The sequence below is a fragment of the Hyla sarda genome, chromosome 3, assembly GCF_029499605.1.
Source record: "Hyla sarda isolate aHylSar1 chromosome 3, aHylSar1.hap1, whole genome shotgun sequence".
In the NCBI taxonomy this organism is placed as follows: domain Eukaryota; kingdom Metazoa; phylum Chordata; class Amphibia; order Anura; family Hylidae; genus Hyla; species Hyla sarda.
Window position 1 is genome coordinate 15846118 of NC_079191.1, and position 20324 is coordinate 15866441.

The following is a 20324-nucleotide window of genomic DNA, read 5'->3' on the forward strand; positions in this document are numbered from 1 at the left end:
GTGACTAGTGATCAAAACTGACTAGTGACAAAAATAAGGAAAAATATAGATATAAAAAAAAGTAAGTTCGAAAAATAAACATTATAATTGAAAACTACCAATAGTAATGTTGCTTAAAAAAACTAAATAATAATATTACAATAGTGGTAATAAAAATAATATAACAATAATAATACTTTATTTAATATAACATACGGTAATTAAAAAAGCTAAGATTTAAACAATAATAATGCCTAAGGATGATAATAATAAAGCAATACAATACATCGATTAATAATAATTGCGCGTGTGTGTAAAACAAATATTTTTTAATAAATATGCAATAATAACAGTAAATTAAATGAATAATTCATTAATCCTAATAATTATATATTTAAAAGTGCTGATCAATAGCAATTAAAGAAAAGTCTAAATTATTACATTATTACTAAATAAATAGCTAAACAAATAAATAAATAACTCTTAATAATGATAATTCTATAAAAAATTGAATGATAAAAAATACATTTCATACCATAAAGAATGAATTAAAAAAAATATAAAGCAATTAACATTAGCCCTAATAATAATTAATTGAAATCTAAAATTAATAATTAATGAATAATATTATTAAATGACAGACATTATAAAATGACAATGAATAATATTTATAACTACGATGATGATAATGATGATAATTAAAGGGGTACTCCGGTAAAGAACTTTTTTTTTTTTTTAAATCAACTGGTACCAGAAAGTTAAACAAATTTGTAAATGACTTCTATTAAAAAAATCTTTATCCTTCCAGCACTTTATAGCAGATGTATGCTACAGAGGAAATTCTTTTCTTTTTGAATTGTATTTTTGTCTTGTCCACAGTGCTCTCTGCTGACACCTGATGCCCATATCAGGGACTGTCCTCAGCAGGAGAAAATCCCCCATTGCAAAACTATGCTGCTCTGGACAGTTCCTGACACGGACAGAGGTGTCAGCAGAGAGCACTGTGGACATTGGACAACACAAAAAAGAAATTCAAAAAGTAAAGAATTTCCTATGTGGCAAACAGCTGCTAATAAGTACAGGAAGGGTAAAGAATTTTCAATAGAAGTAATTTACAAATCTGTTTAACTTTCTGGCACCAGTTGATTTAAAACGTTTTCCACTGGAGTACCCCTTTAATTGTCATCATTAGCATCATTATCATCATCATCGTAGTTACAAATATTATTCATTGTCATTTTATAATGTCTGTCGTTTAATAATATTATTAATTTATTATTAATTTTAGATTTCAATTAATTAGTACCCCTTTAAGGCTAATTTATATATATATATATATATATATATATATATATATATATATATATATAGATATATATATATATATATATATATATATACTAATCAGTAAAAAAAAGAATTACATCTATAAATTATACTGATTTCCTAATAATTTTGTATTATAATAAATCAGATTAATCTTTAGTGCTGTTTCCTAACCAGTGTGCCTCCAGCTGTTGCCAAACAACAACACCCAGCATGCCCTGACAGCCGAAGGCTGTCGGGGCATGCTGGGTGTTGTAGTTTGGCAACAGCTGGAGGCACACTGGTTCGGAAATACTGCTCTAGTTGTTCCTATAATAATTTAGCTCCTTCTGCTTTCCAGCTTTTTTCATCTTAAATGCAATTCCAATGATTTGCACATTCTCCATAGGGAAGTTTGGTGCACAAAACCCTGGCTCTGCCTGTGTTGTGCTGCACAGTAATGCACAGCTCCCGTTGCAGACTGCTACCCATCATCTCCCTGCAGGCGACAGCTCATTCCTTCCAGCAGCACAATCTCACATCTCGCTCATTTCCATCACAACAGAAGTGTTTCTGGCAGCCACGTGTCTGTCCCTTTTTTTTTTCTTCCCTTTTTCCCTGCAGACCCTTTATCTGCCCCATTCACCGCGAGTTTGGATTGTCAGCTGCGGCGTCGCGCATTAATCTGCAATCCTCAATGGGTGAAAGGGATCAAGGTGTTATCTGTGTGAACACAGAGGGGATCGCTATGGATTGAGCAAAGGGGGGCGTTTATTTTTTTTGTTTATCCACCTTTGTTCGCTATTTGTAGCACAAACAAAGCACATAGGTAACATTTTCATCCCCTGGCTAATTTTGACTCCGATCTTGTTGTATCTATCTTCTCATTTTAGCAAAAAAAAAAAAAGCAACACATATGTAACATTTACAAACCCCCGGATAGAGTGTATGCTTTTCATATCAATTCGACTCCGATCTCGTTCTATCTATGCCCCATTGTCACTTATTGTAGCACAAACGCAGCACAAAGGGAACAGGTACAACAACCGGCTAGATTGTAAGGTCTTCGACTTAGTTCGACTCCGATCTCGTTGTATCTATCCCCCTTTGTTCACTTATTGTAGCACAAACGCAACACAAAGGTAACAGGTACAACACCCGGCTAGATTGTAAGCACTTTGACTTAGTTCGACTCCGATCTCGTTCTTTCTATGCCCCATTGTCACTTATTGTAGCACAAATGTAGAACATAGGTAACAGGTACAACACCCGGCTAGATTGTAAACTCTTCGATTTAGTTCAACTCTGATCTCGTTGTATCTATCCCCCTTTGTTCACTTATTGTAGCACAAACGTAGAACATAGGTAACAGTTACAACACCCGGCTAGATTGTGGGCTCTTCTACTTGGTTTGACTTCGATCTCATTCTATCTATGCCCCATTGTCACTTATTGTAGCACAAACGCAGCACATAGGTAAAAGGTACAACACCCGGCTAGATTGTAAGCTCTTCGACCTAGTTCGACACCGATCTCGTTGTATCTATCCCCCTTTGTTCACTTATTGTAGCACAAACGTAGAACATAGGTAACAGTTACAACACCCGGCTAGATTGTGGGCTCTTCTACTTGGTTTGACTCCGATCTCATTCTATCTATGCCCCATTGTCACTTATTGTAGTACAAACGCAGCACATAGGTAAAAGGTACAACACCCGGCTAGATTGTAAGCTCTTCGACCTAGTTCGACACCGATCTCGTTGTATCTATCCCCCTTTGTTCACTTATTGTAGCACAAACGTAGAACATAGGTAACAGTTACAACACCCGGCTAGATTGTGGGCTCTTCTACTTGGTTTGACTCCGATCTCATTCTATCTATGCCCCATTGTCACTTATTGTAGTACAAACGCAGCACATAGGTAAAAGGTACAACACCCGGCTAGATTGTAAGCTCTTCGACCTAGTTCGACACCGATCTCGTTGTATCTATCCCCCTTTGTTCACTTATTGTAGCACAAACGTAGAACATAGGTAACAGTTACAACACCCGGCTAGATTGTGGGCTCTTCTACTTGGTTTGACTCCGATCTCATTCTATCTATGCCCCATTGTCACTTATTGTAGCACAAACGCAGCACATAGGTAAAAGGTACAACACCCGCCTAAATTGTAAGCTCTTCGACCTAGTTCGACACCGATCTCGTTGTATCTATCCCCCTTTGTTCACTTATTGTAGCACAAACGTAGAACATAGGTAACAGTTACAACACCCGGCTAGATTGTGGGCTCTTCTACTTGGTTTGACTCCGATCCTGTTCTATCTATGCCCCATTGTCACTTATTGTAGCACAAATGCAGCCTATAGGTAACAAGTACAACACCCGGCTAGATTGTGGGCTCTTCGACTTAGTTCGACTCCGATCTCGTTCTATCTATGCCCCATTCAGGGACGTGCACAAGTTGATTAGAAAGGGGGCTTGAGCCACTGCCCTTTTGAGGTTACTCCTAAAAGTGCCCTGGGCAGTGTTGGGTAGTCTGGCATCATTATGTGGACATTTATATAAATAATTATGGGAAGTGCCCTTTTTCAGTTCAGCCCCTGCCCCCCCAAAATGTCTGTGCACGTCCCTGTCCCCATTGTCACTTATTGTAGCACAAACGCAGCACAAAGGTAACAGGTACAACACCCGGCTAGATTGTAAGCTCTTCGACTTGGTTTGACTCCGATCTCGTTCTATCCATGCCCCATTGTCACTTATTGTAGTACAAACACAGCACAAAAGGTAACAGGTACAACACTCGGCTAGATTGTAAGCTCTTCGACTTCGTTCGACTCCGATCTCGTATCTATCCTCTTTGTTCACTTATCGTAGCACAAACACAGCACATAGGTGACAGTTACAACCCCGGGCTAGATAGTAAGCTCTCCGTCTTAATTTCGACTTTGATCTTGTTGTATCTATTATTGCAGTATATTAACAACATCACTGCAGACAATGCACAACAGAGGGTAAGTCCTTTAACGGCAGAACTGGTCATCAACATCACAAAGTTAAGATTTACAAATGATAACAAAAAAAAAATTCAAAATATCACAAAAAGTTTCTAAGAGTTTCGACCAAGAACTTTAACGAGACGGGTACATAGGTAAGAAATTACATTCTTTGGTTGCAAACCAAAGACTATATATATATATATATATATATATATATATATATATATAGCAACCTGTTATGATACAACAACATCTAATACCCAGGCAGGTGGCTCTGCAGCCTGTGCGATGCAGAACCATGCCTGTCTGCAGAGCTGTAGTGTAACGTCTTACCTCTGTGAGTGATTCCAGTCTCCGGACCTCTATTGATATGTGACTGCTTCTCCCGTTCACTGTGGTATATTTATACACATAGGCTCCCCCACCTCTCAGGCACTCACATTGCTAGTGTGCGTATCCACCCCCTCATGCTTCCTGCCTGTCTTGCAGAGGAACACCAACACTATTCCGCCTACCTCTTTCCTATCTTTTAAGTAAGAAACAACGTCACTGCGACTTCTTACAGGACATCTCCGGCATGGTCAGAGATTCCCCCCCTTTCCCCCCCCCCCCTCTACAGAGTGGCGCAGTGCCCGCCTTTGTCCATGGCACCACATGGATCGTCTTAGCACTCAGAGATGTCATTCTCTGCATTAGACAATTAACTAGTCTCATTTCCCATGGGGGGGGGGGGGGGGAAATGCCTCCGTTCTCCACGCACTATTACCCAGACGAAAGACACTAAGAAGGATGGATTGACGGGAAAACATATGGAATTGGAGAAGAGGAACCTTGTCGTGTGAAATGAGTAGATGAGACTCAAGGCTTAAATGTCTTAGACATGTGGCCCAATTGACCATATGCATAGAATGATAAGAAACTGGGCCTGAGAGAACCAGGAGTTCTAATTAGTTATGGTGGAAGATGATTTCGTTCTGAATTACTATATAAAACTTAAGCATTTGAAATCGGGATTGGTTATCTCTATGGTTAAGTGTCACTAGATACTGGAACCAATAGTGCTGGAACTGGTTTGGAGTGGAGTTCAAGGAAACCATCTGTTCTGTACCAATGAGGAGATCAAGGTGACCACTGTGATTGACATATACTGGATATATGTGGTGTGTATGTGATGTGCGTACAGTACTGTGTTTTGTGCAAATGGGGAGACTTGGTATAGTAAGCTGGTGAGCCCCGGTACATGGTGAATTCGCCCATTCAGAGTAGCTGGAAGGCAGGAACGATTGTTTCTGGTGGCCAACTTGCAGAAGTCAGTGCCGCTATCAAGAAAACCTGATGTAGGCATGTGTATTGTGGGGCTAAAGCTTTGGACTACAATGCTAGGAGGAAAGGGCAGAAGGAATCTATATAGAGGCAGTGTTGGGCACCAGACAGTGAATGTTATGATGACACCATAAGAAATGCTAATGGAATCTACCCTTCACCTGTAAAGGGACTGGGCCTTGTCCACTGCGGTGAACCGGGAGCTGTAGGTTGTGGAGGTGTTCCTGAGTGGAAGCCGAGCCCTGGGATTCCTCAAGTGGAGACAGAATCCCATCTCCAAGGGAAGACAGCTCACCCAGATCAGGCCAACACCTGTGCAAGGACCCGCCGGTCCTGCCTCCGGCTTCACATGCTGCAGAATCAAAGAAAGGAAAATGTCCAGCATCCCGGTGAAGTCCAACAGGGCATATCTTTATTAAAGGGGTTCTCCACTGCCCTGCCTTCCGGAGCTTCGCTCGCAGCATCCGGAAGTTTATTACTCCGGCTTCTGTATTCGAGGCCTCCACCTCGTGACGTCACGCCCACCCCTTCGTGACGTCACGCCCGCCCCCTCGTGACGTCACGCCCGCCCACTCAACGAAAGTCTATGGGAAGGGGGCGCGACCGCTGTCACGCCCCCTTCCCATAGACTTTCATTGAATGGGCGGGTGTGACGTCACGAGGGGGTGGGCGTGACGTCACGAGGGGGCGGGTGTGAAGTCACGAGGGGGCGGGTGTGATGTCACGAGGGGGCGGCCTCGAACACAGAAGCCCGCACACAGCATTCGGAGTAATAAACTTCCGGACGCTGCGAGCGGAGCTCCGGAAGGCAGGGCAATTAAGAACCCCTTTAAGAGGCTTGCAGATACACGTTAAAACACTCTGACACGTTTCACGCTTTAGCGTGAAACGCATCAGAGTGTTTTAACGTGTATCTGCAAGCCTCTTAATAAAGATATACCCTGTTGGACTTCACCTGGATGCTGGACATTTTCCTTTCTTTGATTCTACAGAATCCCATCAGTCCAGAAGTGCCAGAGCCATACTGCATGTTGTTATCGAGTGTAGAGAGTGTCTGGGAGGTTAGGTAGGCTGTGAGAGCCTTGTGTGGATCCAAATCAGAGAGAATGAGAAGACTGTGTAAGGTTTAAGCCCTGTGAGGAGCCATAACTGGGTTGGGTTATGTGAGACCGTGGCAAGCCATATCCAGGACAATGTGGGATGTATGACTTAAAGGGGTACTTAGGTGAAGAAAAAAAATACTGGCACCAGAAAGTTAAACAGATTTGTAAATGTCTTCTATTAAAAAATCTTAACCCTTCCAGTACTTATCAGCTGCTGTATGTTCTAGAGGAAGGTGAGTAGTTCTTTCCAGTCTGACCACAGTGCTCTCTGCTGACAGCTCTGTCCATGTCAGCAACTGTCCAGAGCAGGAGAAAATCCCCATAGCAAACCTATCCTGCTCCGGACAGTTCCTGACATGGACAAAGGTGTCAGCAGAGAGCAGGGTGGTCAGACACAAAAGAACTACTCAACTTCCAGTGGAGCATACAGTAGCTGATAAGTACTGGAAGGTTTAAGATTTTTAAATAGAAGTAATTCACAAATCTGTTTAACTTTCTGGCACCAATTGATTTAAAAAAAAAAAAAAGTTGTTTTCCACTGGAGTACCCCTTTAAGGCCTTTGAGTAGTCATAGCTGAGTCAATGTGGGCCGTACAAACCTTCAGCCCTGAGGGAGTGACCAGCGGAAGAGGAGAAATTGGCTGACCGGTGACACATTACGTAGCCTTTTATTCCAGTCCTGAGTCACCAATGGATTGGCGTGAACATGAGAGAGAGTGAAAGCCCCAAGGGGTCTTGAAAGAAAGTCAAGTGCTTAGATAATATCCCCCCCCCCCCCATTCCACTTCTGTGTAAAGTTGTGCAGTCCAGTGAACTCCGTAGGTGGCAGGGAATTCTATGGCGCTGACCAGGACAGAGACAATTCAGGTGAGTAGGTTCAGGTAAAAAGCTTTATTCAGCCAAGATGCAACGCGTTTCACTGCGCAAGCGCAGCTTCCTCAGGCATGATGCCTGAGAAAGCTGCGCCTGCGCAGTGAAACGCGTTGGGATTGTCTCTGTCCTGGTCAGCACCATAGAATTCCCAACCGGATCGGGTAAGAGACCATCTTGACCCCTGTCCCTGTCCGGCATTAGCACGTGTGATCCTCCACAGGGAGCGCCTGTGCTTTGTGTTTTTAGACTTCTGTGTAAAGAGAAAGGTTTGGGTGCTACCTGTTGTACTGCAAGAAACACCCAGGCTGAACAGGCTGTGGCACAGGAAAGCCTCCCAGAGACCAGGATATAGTAAGTAGCAACATAAATTGTCATGAATTCGACTTGTTGAATATTACATAGTCCCCCACCCAAGTAGAAGACTCCCGTCGGCACCCCAGTCTTCTTTTTGGAGCAAATGTCTTTGGAAGGCCGCAGCCAATCAGTGGCCATAGCGGTCACTGGCCATACTGCGAGCATCATGGCTTCCATTACCGAGCAGTGATGCCCAGAGTAGAGCATGTGACCTCTGAGGCCACTGATTGGCTACGGGGTGAACAGGTTCTACTCTACACATAGACAGAGAGGTGCAGTGTTTTAGGGGCAGTTGTCTTTTTGAGCTCAATCATTTTAATTGATTTCGTAAGATTTTCAGAAACAGCTGTATGTGAAGGAGTGACAAGTAAATTGTTTTAATAATTGTTCTGGAAATTTTCCATATTGCTTATCACATTTCTACATGATAGATAAAATACACTGCCCGAAAAAGGACATTATACACCACAGTATAATGATAAACTAATTAAACTTCAGGGAAGTCACTCTGTTCAGTAAGGGTGCTCTTACATTCAATGCTGACTGCAGCAGTAAGCGCCTGCAATTCACAACTGTAAGTGCTAGCCGTGTCTGTAATGTAGGTGCTAGCCGTGTCTGTACTGTAGGTGCTAGCCGTGTCTGTACTGTAGGTGCTAGCCGTGTCTGTACTGTAGGTGCTAGCCGTGTCTGTACTGTAGTTGCTAGCCGTGTCTGTACTGTAGTTGCTAGCCGTGTCTGTACTGTAGGTGCTAGCTGTGTCTGTAATGTAGGTGTTAGCCGTGTCTGTACTGTAGGTGATAGTCGTGTCTGTACTGTAGGTGCTAGCTGTGTCTGTAATGTAGGTGCTAGCCGTGTCTGTACTGTAGGTGATAGTCGTGTCTGTACTGTAGGTGCTAGCCGTGTCTGTACTGTAGGTGATAGTCGTGTCTGTACTGTAGGTGCTAGCCGTGTCTGTACTGTAGGTGATAGTCGTGTCTGTACTGTAGGTGCTAGCCGTGTCTGTACTGTAGGTGATAGCCGTGTCTGTACTGTAGGTGCTAGCTGTGTCTGTAATGTAGGTGCTAGCCGTGTCTGTACTGTAGGTAATTGCCGTGTCTGTAATGTAGGTGCTAGCCGTGTCTGTAATGTAGGTGCTAGCCGTGTCTGTACTATAGGTGCTAGCCGTGTCTGTACTATAGGTGCTAGCCCTGTCTGTAATGTAGGTGCTAGCCGTGTCTATACTATAGGTGCTAGCCGTGTCTGTACTGTAGGTGCTAGCCCTGCCTGTACTGTAGGTAATAGCCATGTCTGTACTGTAGGTGCTAGCCGTGTCTGTAATGTAGGTGCTAGCCGTGTCTGTACTGTAGGTGCTAGCCGTGTCTGTACTGTAGGTGCTAGCCGTGTCTGTACTGTAGGTGCTAGCCGTGTCTGTACTGTAGGTGCTAGCCGTGTCTGTACTGTAGGTGCTAGCCGTGTCTGTACTGTAGGTGCTAGCCGTGTCTGTAATGTAGGTGCTAGTCGTGTCTGTACTGTAGGTGCTAGCCATGTCTGTACTGTAGGTGCTAGCCGTGTCTGTACTGTAGGTGCTAGCCGTGTCTGTACTGTAGGTGCTAGCCATGTCTGTACTGTAGGTGCTAGCCGTGTCTGTAATGTAGGTGCTAGCCTTGTCTGTATCGTAGGTGCTAGCCGTGTCTGTACCATAGGTGCTAGCCGTGTCTGTAATGTAGTGGCTTGCCGTGTCTGTAATGTAGGTGCTAGCCGTGTCTGTATCGTGGGTGCTAGCCGTGTCTGCACCGTGGGTGCTAGCCGTGTCTGCAATGTAGGTGCTAGCCGTGCCTGTACTGTAGGTGCTAGCCGTGTCTGTACTGTAGGTGCTAGCCGTGTCTGTACTGTAGGTGCTAGCTGTGTCTGTAATGTAGGTGCTAGCCGAGTCTGTAATGTAGGTGCTAGCCGTGTCTGTACTGTAGGTGATAGCCGTGTCTGTACTGTAGGTGATGAGGAGGGGGAGAATACAGGGGAGATGGGGGGAGCAGGGGAGAAGCAGAAGAGAGGAAGTGAGGAGATCACAGGTGAGGTGGGGTAGGGGGCAGGTTAGGAAAGGTTGAGAACAGGGAACAAAGTAAAAGGACAGGTGATGGGAAGAGATCGGATGTGGACAGGTGACAAGGAGTAGAGGAGAAGTGAGAGGACTGGTGAACAGGTAGGAGAAGACAGGTGAGATGATGGAGAGGACAGGTGAGATGATGGAGAGGACAGGTGAGAAAGAGAGAGGAAAAGTGAGGAAGGGAGAGGACAGGTGAGGAAGGGAGAGGACAGGTAAGAAAGGGAGAGGACAGGTGAGAAAGGGAGAGGACAGTCGAGAAAGGGAGAGGACAAGTGAGAAAGGGAGAGGACAGGTGAGGAAGGGAGAGGACAGGTGAGAAATGGAGAGGACAGGTGAGAAAGGGAGAGGACAAGTGAGAAAGGGAGAGGACAGGCGAGAAAGGGAGAGGACAGGTGAGGAAGGAAGAGGACAGATGAGATGATGGAGAGGACAGGTGAGAAAGGGAAAGGGAGAGGACAAGTGAGGAAGGGAGAGGACAAGTGAGGAAAAGAGAGGACAGGTGAGAAAGGGAGAGGACAGGTGAGAAAGGGAGAGGACAGTCGAGAAAGGGAGAGGACAGGCGAGAAAGGGAGAGGACAGGTGAGAAAGGGAGAGGACAGGTGAGATGATGGAGAGGACAGGTGAGAAAGGGAGAGGACAGGTGAGAAAGGGAGAGGACAGGTGAGGAAGGGAGAGGACAGGGGAGATGATGGAGAGGACAGGTGAGATGATAGAGAGGACAAGTGAGGAAGGGAGAGGACAAGTGAGGAAGGGAGAGGACAGGTGAGAAATGGAGAGGACAAGTGAGAAAAGGAGAGGACAGGTGAGAAAAGGAGAGGACAGGTGAGAAAGGGAGAGGACAGGTGAGGAAGGGAGAGGACAGGTGAGGAAGGGAGAGGACAGGTGAGGAAGGGAGAGGACAGATGAGGAAGTGAGAGGACAAGTGAGAAAAGGAGAGGACAGGTGAGAAAGGGAGAGGACAGGTGAGGAAGGGAGAGGACAGGTGAGATGATGGAGAGGACAGGTGAGAAAGGGAGAGGACAGGTGAGAAAGGGAGAGAACAGGTGAAGAAGGGAGAGGACAGGTGAGATGATGGAGAGGACAGGTGAGAAAGGGAGAGGACAGGTGAGAAAGGGAGAGGACAGGCGAGAAAGGGAGAGGACAGGTAAGGAAGGAAGAGGACAGGTAAGGAAGGGAGAGGACAGGTGAGAAAGGGAGAGGACAGGTGAGGAAGTGAGAGGACAGGTGAGAAAGTGAGAGGACAAGTGAGAAAAGGAGAGGACAGGTGAGAAAGGGAGAGGACAGGTGAGATGATGGAGAGGACAGGTGAGATGATGGAGAGGACAGGTGAGAAAGGGAGAGGACAGGTGAGAAAGGGAGAGGACAGGCGAGAAAGGGAGAGGACAGGTAAGGAAGGGAGAGGACAGGTAAGGAAGGGAGAGGACAGGTAAGAAAGGGAGAGGACAGGTGAGAAAGGGAGAGGACAGTCAAGAAAGGGAGAGGACAAGTGAGAAAGGGAGAGGACAGGTGAGGAAGGGAGAGGACAGGTGAGAAATGGAGAGGACAGGTGAGAAAGGGAGAGGACAAGTGAGAAAGGGAGAGGACAGGCGAGAAAGGGAGAGGACAGGTGAGGAAGGAAGAGGACAGATGAGATGATGGAGAGGACAGGTGAGAAAGGGAAAGGGAGAGGACAAGTGAGGAAGGGAGAGGACAAGTGAGGAAGGGAGAGGACAGGTGAGAAAGGGAGAGGACAGGTGAGAAAGGGAGAGGACAGTCGAGAAAGGGAGAGGACAGGCGAGAAAGGGAGAGGACAGGTGAGAAAGGGAGAGGACAGGTGAGATGATGGAGAGGACAGGTGAGAAAGGGAGAGGACAGGTGAGAAAGGGAGAGGACAGGTGAGGAAGGGAGAGGACAGGGGAGATGATGGAGAGGACAGGTGAGATGATAGAGAGGACAAGTGAGGAAGGGAGAGGACAAGTGAGGAAGGGAGAGGACAAGTGAGGAAGGGAGAGGACAGGTGAGAAATGGAGAGGACAAGTGAGAAAAGGAGAGGACAGGTGAGAAAAGGAGAGGACAGGTGAGAAAGGGAGAGGACAGGTGAGGAAGGGAGAGGACAGGTGAGGAAGGGAGAGGACAGGTGAGGAAGGGAGAGGACAGATGAGGAAGTGAGAGGACAAGTGAGAAAAGGAGAGGACAGGTGAGAAAGGGAGAGGACAGGTGAGGAAGGGAGAGGACAGATGAGGAAGTGAGAGGACAAGTGAGAAAAGGAGAGGACAGGTGAGAAAGGGAAAGGACAGGTGAGGAAGGGAGAGGACAGGTGAGATGATGGAGAGGACAGGTGAGAAAGGGAGAGGACAGGTGAGAAAGGGAGAGAACAGGTGAAGAAGGGAGAGGACAGGTGAGATGATGGAGAGGACAGGTGAGATGATGGAGAGGACAGGTGAGAAAGGGAGAGGACAGGTGAGAAAGGGAGAGGACAGGCGAGAAAGGGAGAGGACAGGTAAGGAAGGGAGAGGACAGGTAAGGAAGGGAGAGGACAGGTGAGAAAGGGAGAGGACAAGTAAGAAAAGGAGAGGACAGGTGAGAAAGGGAGAGGACAAGTGAGATGATGGAGAGGACAGGTGAGAAAGGGAGAGGACAGGTGAGAAAGGGAGAAGACAGGTAAGGAAGGGAGAGGACAGGTGAGATGATGGAGAGGATAGGCGAGAAAGGGAGAGGACAGGCGAGAAAGGGAGAGGACAGGTGAGGAAGGGAGAGGACAGGTGAGGAAGAGAGAGGACAGGTGAGAAAGGGAGAGGACAGGTGAAGAAGGGAGAGGACAGGCGAGAAAGGGAGAGGACAGGCGAGAAAGGGAGAAGACAGGTGAGAAACGGAGAGGACAGGCGAGAAAGGGAGAGGACAGGTGAGGAAGAGAGAGGACAGGTGAGAAAGGGAGAGGACAGGTGAGGAAGGGAGAGGACAGATGAGGAAGGGAGATGACAGGTGAGAAAGTGAGAGGACAAGTGAGAAAAGGAGAGGACAGGTGAGAAAGGGAGGGGACAGGTGAGATGATGGAGAGGACAGGTGAGAAAGGGAGAGGACAGGTGAGAAAGGGAGAGGACAGGTGAGGAAGGGAGAGGACAGGTGAGATGATGGAGAGGACAGGTGAGAAAGGGAGAGGACAGGTGAGGAAGGGAGAGTACAGGCGAGAAAGGGAGAGGACAAGTGAGAAAAGGAGAGGACAGGTGAAAAAGGGAGAGGATAGGTGAGGAAGGGAGAGGACAGGTGAGATGATGATGAGGACAGGTGAGGAAGGGAGAGGACAGGTGAGAAAGTGAGAGGACAAGTGAGAAAAGGAGAGGACAGGTGAGAAAGGGAGAGGACAGGTGAGGAAGGGAGTGGACAGGTGAGATGCTGGAGAGGACAGGGAGAAAGGGAGAGGACAGGTAAGGAAGGGAGAGGACAGGTGAGGAAGGGAGAGGACAGGTGAGATGATGGAGAGGACAGGTGAGAAAGGGAGAGGAGAGGCAAGAAAGGGAGAGGACAGGTGAGGAAGGGAGAGGACAGGTGAGAAAGGGAGAAGACAGGAAGAAAGGGAGATGACAGGTAAGGAAGGGAGAGGACAGGTGAGGAAGGGAGAGGACAGGTGAGATCATGGAGAGGACTGGTGAGAAAGGGAGAGGACAGGCGAGAAAGGGAGAGGACAGGTAAGGAAGGGAGAGGACAGGTTAGAAAGGAAGAGGACAAATGAGAAAGGGAGAGGACAGGTGAGGAAGGGAGAGGACAGGCAAGAAAGGGAGAGGACAGGTAAGGAAGGGAGAGGACAGGTGAGAAAGGGAGAGGACAAGTGAGAAAAGGAGAGGACAGGTGAGAAAGGGAGAGGACAGGTGAGAAAGGGAGAGGACAGTTGAGAAAGGGAGAGGACAGGCGAGAAAGGTAGAGGACAGGAGAGAAAGGGAGAGGACAGGTGAAATGATGGAGAGGACAGGTGAGAAAGGGAGAGGACAGGTGAGAAATGGAGAGGACAGACGAGAAAGGGAGAGGACAGGTAAGGAATGGAGAGGACAGGTGATAAAAGGGAGTGGACAAGTGAGAAAAGAAGAGGACAGGTGAGAAAGGGAGAGGACAGGTGAGATGATGGAGAGGACAGGTGAGAAAGGGAGAGGACAAGTGAGGAAGGGAGAGGACAGATGAGGAAGGGAGAGGAAAGGTGAGAAAGGGAGAGGACAAGTGAGAAAAGGAGAGGGCAGGTGAGAAAGAGAGAGGACAAGTGAGAAAAGGAGAGGACAGGTGAAAAAGGGAGAGGACAGATGAGGAAGGGAGAGGACAGGCGAGAAAGGGAGAGGACAAGTGAGAAAAGGAGAGGACAGGTGAGAAAGGGAGAGGACAAGTGAGAAAAGGAGAGGACAGGTGAGAAAGGGAGAGGACAGGTGAGAAAGGGAGAGGACAGGTGAGATGATGGAGAGGACAGATGAGAAAGGGAGAGGACAAGTGAGGAAGGGAAAGGACAGGTGAGAAAGGGAGAGGACAAGTGAGAAAAGGAGAGGACAGGTGAGAAAGGGAGAGGACAGGTGAGGAAGGGAGAAGACAAGTGAGAAAAGGAGAGGACAGGTGAAAAAGGGAGAGGACAGGTGAGATGATGGAGAGGACAGGTGAGAAAGGAAGAGGACAGGCGAGAAAGGGAGAGGACAGGTAAGGAAGGGAGAGGACAGGTGAGAAAGGGAGAGGACAGGTGAGGAAGGGAGAGGACAGGTGAGATGATGGAGAGGACAGGCGAGATGATGGAGAGGACAGGTGAGAAAGGGAGAGGACAAGTGAGGAAGGGAGAGGACAGGTGAGAAAGGGAGAGGACAAGTGAGAAAAGGAGAGGACAGGTGAGAAAGGGAGAGGACAGGTGAGGAAGGGAGAGGACAGATGAGGAAGGGAGAGGACAGGTGAGAAAGGGAGAGGACAAGTGAGAAAAGGAGAGGGCAGGTGAGAAAGGAAGAGGACAGGCGAGAAAGGGAGAGGACAGGTAAGGAAGGGAGAGGACAGGTGAGAAAGGGAGAGGAAAGGTAAGGAAGGGAGAGGACAGGTGAGATGATGGAGAGGACAGGCGAGATGATGGAGAGGACAGGTGAGAAAGGGAAAGGACAGGTGAGAAAGGGAGAGGACAGGTAAGGAAGGGAGAGGACAGGTGAGATGATGGAGAGGACAGGCGAGATGATGGAGAGGACAGGTGAGAAAGGGAGAGGACAAGTGAGAAAAGGAGAGGACAGGTGAGAAAGGGAGAGGACAGGTTAGATGATGGAGAGGACAGGTGAGAAAGGAAGAGGACAGGCGAGAAAGGGAGAGGACAGGTAAGGAAGGGAGAGGACAGGTGAGAAAGGGAGAGGACAGGTAAGGAAGGGAGAGGACAGGTGAGATGATGGAGAGGACAGGCAAGATGATGGAGAGGACAGGTGAGAAAGGGAGAGGACAGGTGAGAAAGGGAGAGGACGGGTAAGGAAGGGAGAGGACAGGTGAGATGATGGAGAGGACAGGCGACATGACGGAGAGGACAGGTGAGAAAGGGAGAGGACAAGCGAGGAAGGGAGAGGACAGGTGAGAAAGGGAGAGGACAAGTGAGAAAAGGAGAGGACAGGTGAGAAAGGGAGAGGACAGGTGAGGAAGGGAGAGGACAGATGAGGAAGGGAGAGGACAGGTGAGAAAGGGAGAGGACAAGTGAGAAAAGGAGAGGGCATGTGAGAAAGGGAGAGGACAAGTGAGAAAAAGAGAGGACAGGTGAAAAAGGGAGAGGACAGGTGAGGAAGGGAGAGGACAGGCGAGAAAGGGAGAGGACAAGTGAGAAAAGGAGAGGACAGGTGAGAAAGGGAGAGGACAGGTGAGGAAGGGAGAGGACAGGTGAGATGATGGAGAGGACAGGTGAGAAAGGGAGAGGACAGGCGAGAAAGGGAGAGGACAGGTAAGGAAGGGAGAGGACAGGTGAGAAAGGGAGAGGACAAGTGAGAAAAGGAGAGGACAGGTGAGAAAGGGAGAGGACAGGTGAGATGATGGAGAGGACAGGTGAGAAAGGGAGAGGACAGGTGAGAAAGGGAGAGGGCAGGTAAGGAAGGGAGAGGACAGGGGAGATGATGGAGAGGACAGGCGAGATGATGGAGAGGACAGGCGAGATGATGGAGAGGACAGGTGAGAAAGGGAGAGTACAAGTGAGGAAGGGAGAGGACAGGTGAGAAAGGGAGAGGACAAGTGAGAAAAGGAGAGGACAGGTGAGAAAGGGAGAGGACAGGCGAGAAAGGGAGAGGACAGGTGAGGAAGGGAGAGGACAGGTGAGATGATGGAGAGGAGAGGTGAGATGATGGAGAGGACAGGTGGGAAAGGGAGAGGACAGGTGAGGAAGGGAGAGGACAGGTGAGATGATGGAGAGGAAAGGTGAGAAAGGGAGAGGACAGGCGAGAAAGGGAGAGGACAGGTGAGGAAGGGAGAGGACAGGTGAGATGATGGAGAGTACTGGTGAGAAAGGGAGAGGACAGGTGAGAAAAGGAGAGGACAGGTGAGATGATGGAGAGGACAGGTGAGATGATGGAGAGGACAGGTGAGAAAGGGAGAGGACAAGTGAGGAAGGGAGAGGACAGGTGAGAAATGGAGAGGACAAGTGACAAAAGGAGAGGACAGGTGAGAAAGGGAGAGGACAGGTGAGGAAGGGAGAGGACAGATGAGGAAGTGAGAGGACAGGTGAGAAAGTGAAAGGACAAGTGAGAAAAGGAGAGGACAGGTGAGAAAGGGAGAGGACAGGTGAGATGATGGAGAGGACAGGTGAGAAAGGGAGAGGACAGGTGAGAAAGGGAGAGGACAGGTAAGGAAGGGAGAGGACAGGTGAGATGATGGAGAGGACAGGCGAGAAAGGGAGATGACAGGCAAGAAAGGGAGAGGACAGGTGAGGAAGGGAGAGGACAGGTGAGGAAGAGAGAGGACAGATGAGAAAGGGAGAGGACTTGTGAAGAAGGGAGAGGACAGGCGAGAAAGGGAGAGGACAGGTGAGAAAGGGAGAGGACAGGTGAGAAAGGGAGAGGACAGGCGAGAAAGGGAGAGGACAGGCGAGAAAGGGAGAGGACATGTGAGGAAGGGAGAGGACAGGCGAGAAAGGGAGAGGACAGGTGAGAAAGGGAGAGGACAGGTGAGGAAGGGAGAGGACAGATGAGGAAGGGAGAGGACAGGTGAGATGATGGAGAGGACAGGTGAGAAAGGGAGAGGACAGGTGAGAAAGGGAGAGGACAGGTGAGATGATGGAGAGGACAGGTGAGAAAGGGAGAGGACAGGAGAGAAAGGGAGAGGATAGGTAAGGAAGGGAGAGGACAGGTGAGAAAGGGAGAGGACAAGTGAGAAAAGGAGAGGACAGGTGAGAAAGGGAGAGGACAGGTGAGGAAGGGAGAGGACAGGCGAGAAAGGGAGAGGACAAGTGAGAAAAGGAGAGGACAGGTGAGAAAGGGAGAGGACAGGTGAGGAAGGGAGAGGACAGGTGAGATGATGGAGAGGACAGGTGAGAAAGGCAGAGGACAGGTGAGAAAGGGAGAGGACAGGCGAGAATGGGAGAGGACAGGTAAGGAAGGGAGAGGACAGGTGAGAAAGGGAGAGGACAAGTGAGAAAAGGAGAGGACAGGTAAGAAAGGGAGAGGACAGGTGAGATGATGGAGAGGACAGGTGAGAAAGGGAGAGAACAGGTGAGAAAGGGAGAGGACAGGTAAGGAAGGGAGAGGACAGGTGAGATGATGGAGAGGACAGGCGAGAAAGGGAGAGGACAGGTGAGGAAGGGAGAGGACAGGTGAGGAAGAGAGAGGACAGGTGAGAAAGGGAGAGGACAGGTGAGAAAGGGAGAGGACAGGCGAGAAAGGGAGAGGACAGGTGAGGAAGAGAAAGGACAGGTGAGGAAGGGAGAGGACAGGCGAGAAAGGGAGAGGACAGGCGAGAAAGGCAGAGGAGAGGTGAGGAAGAGAGAGGACAGGCGAGATAGGGAGAGGACAGGTTAAGGAAGGGAGAAGACAGGTGAGGAAGGGAGAGGACAGGTGAGATGATGGAGAGGACAGGTGAGGAAGGGAGAGGACAGGTGAGAAAGGGAGAGGACAGGTGAGAAAGGGAGAGGACAGGCGAAAAAGGGAGAGGACAGGTGAGGAAGAGAGAGGACAGGTGAGAAAGGGAGAGGACATGTGAGGAAGGGAGAGGACAGGCGAGAAAGGGAGAGGACAGGTGAGAAAGGGAAAGGACAGGTGAGGAAGGGAAAGGACAGATGAGGAAGGGAGAGGGCAGGTGAGAAAGTGAGAGGACAAGTGAGAAAAGGAGAGGACAGGTGAGAAAGGGAGAGGACAGGTGAGGAAGGGAGAGGACAGGTGAGATGATGGAGAGGACAGGTGAGAAAGGGAGAGGACAGGTGAGAAAGGGAGAGGACAGGTGAGATGATGGAGAGGACAGGTGAGAAAGGTAGAGGACAGGCGAGAAAGGGAGAGGATAGGTAAGGAAGGGAGAGGACAGGCGAGAAAGGGAGAGGACAAGTGAGAAAAGGAGAGGACAGGTGAGAAAGGGAGAGGACAGGTGAGGAAGGGAGAGGAAAGGTGAGATGATGGAGAGGACAGGTGAGAAAGGGAGAGGACAGGCGAGAATGGGAGAGGACAGGTAAGGAACGGAGAGGACAGGTGAGAAAGGGAGAGGACAAGTGAGAAAAGGAGAGGACAGGTGAGAAAGGGAGAGGACAGGTGAGATGATGGAGAGGACAGGTGAGAAAGGGAGAGAACAGGTGAGAAAGGGAGAGGACAGGTAAGGAAGGGAGAGGACAGGTGAAATGATGGAGAGGACAGGCGAGAAAGGGAGAGGACAGGCGAGAAAGGGAGAGGACAGGCGAGAAAGGGAGAGGACAGGTGAGGAAGGGAGAGGACAGGTGAGTAAGAGAGAGGACAGGTGAGAAAGGGAGAGGACAGGTGAGAAAGGGAGAGGACAGGCGAGAAAGGGAGAGGACAGGTGAGGAAGAGAGAGGACAGGTGAGAAAGGGAGAGGACAGGCGAGGAAGGGAGAGGACAGGCGAGAAAGGCAGAGGACAGGTGAGGAAGAGAGAAGACAGGCGAGAAAGGGAGAGGACAGGTGAGGAAGGGAGAGGACAGGTGAGATGATGGAGAGAACAGGTGAGGAAGGGAGAGGACAGGCGAGGAAGAGAGAGGACAGGTGAGAAAGGGAGAGGACAGGTGAGGAAGGGAGAGGACAGGCGAGAAAGGGAGAGGACAGGCGAGAAAGGGAGAGGACAGGCGAGAAAGGGAGAGGACAGGTGAGGAAGATCGAGGACAGGCGAGAAAGGGAGAGGACAGGTGAGGAAGGGAGAGGACAGGTGAGATGATGGAGAGGACAGGTGAGAAAGGGAGAGGACAGGTGAGGAAGGGAGAGGACAGGTGAGATGATGGAGAGGACTGGTGAGGAAGGGAGAGGACAGGTGAGATGATGGAGAGGACAGGTGAGGAAGGGAGAGGACAGATGAGAAAGGGAGAGGACAGGTGAGGAAGGGAGAGGCCAAGTGATGAAGGGAGAGGTCAAGTGAGGAAGGGAGAGGACAGGTGAGGAAGGGAGAGGACAGGTGAGATGATGGAGAGGACAGGTGAGGAAGGGAGAGGACAAGTGAGGAAGGGAGAGGGCAGGTGAGGAAGGGAGAGGACAGGTGAGGAAGGGAGAGGACAGGTGAGATGATGGAGAGGACAGGTGAGATGATGGAGAGGACAGGTGAGGAAGGGAGAGGACAGGTGAGGAAGGGAGAGGACAGGTGAGATGATGGAGAGGACAAGTGAGGAAGGGAGAGATCCATACTAACTATAACCAAGCAGTTGAAAAGTCAGAAGAACCTGATATAAAATTATTGTTGATTTCACCCTAGTTCAAGCACCCTATTGTTTGAGTATGTATGGACGTTGTTCAAAATGCCACATGAACTCTTTTCTTCAGTTCACCAGCCCTGTGCAGGACATTCACTAAAAATAACCCAGGAACTGTTTACTCTTGTTTTGGGACAGTGGCCTAGTCCCTCACCCATCTTCAAGGACTTTATGCAGAGGACAGCTTCATTCAGGAGGGGGAGTTTGTGGTGGCCCAGTACAGAAGTGGCCCTTCTTTACCCTGTTTGGTCCTTTCAGGTAGACTCAGTCCCAGTCCCCTGGCTCCACACTCCTCAGGACTTTCGTCACACCATGGTTTATATAAAGGGTTAATGTGTTGTATTTAAGTGAATATGTCTTTAAGTCCTGTTGTTAAGTCATGTAACCCGGGAAGGTGTCAGTGACCAGGTGACTTGTGGGGGACCTATGGGAGTCCTCCAAATTGCTCCTTTATAAACCAAGGG

General features: G+C 48.8%; 1 protein-coding gene across 1 annotated transcript in view; it reads right to left on the reverse strand.

Moving 5' to 3' along the window:
* PNOC (prepronociceptin) overlaps nt 1-4762 on the reverse strand; it is a 123601-nt gene extending 118839 nt beyond the window's left edge. Inside the window, exon 1 of the mRNA XM_056563807.1 lies at nt 4616-4762. The gene's annotated coding sequence lies outside the window, so the exon portion shown is untranslated. The remainder of the gene's footprint in view (nt 1-4615) is intronic.
* Between the last annotated feature and the right edge of the window lie 15562 nt (nt 4763-20324).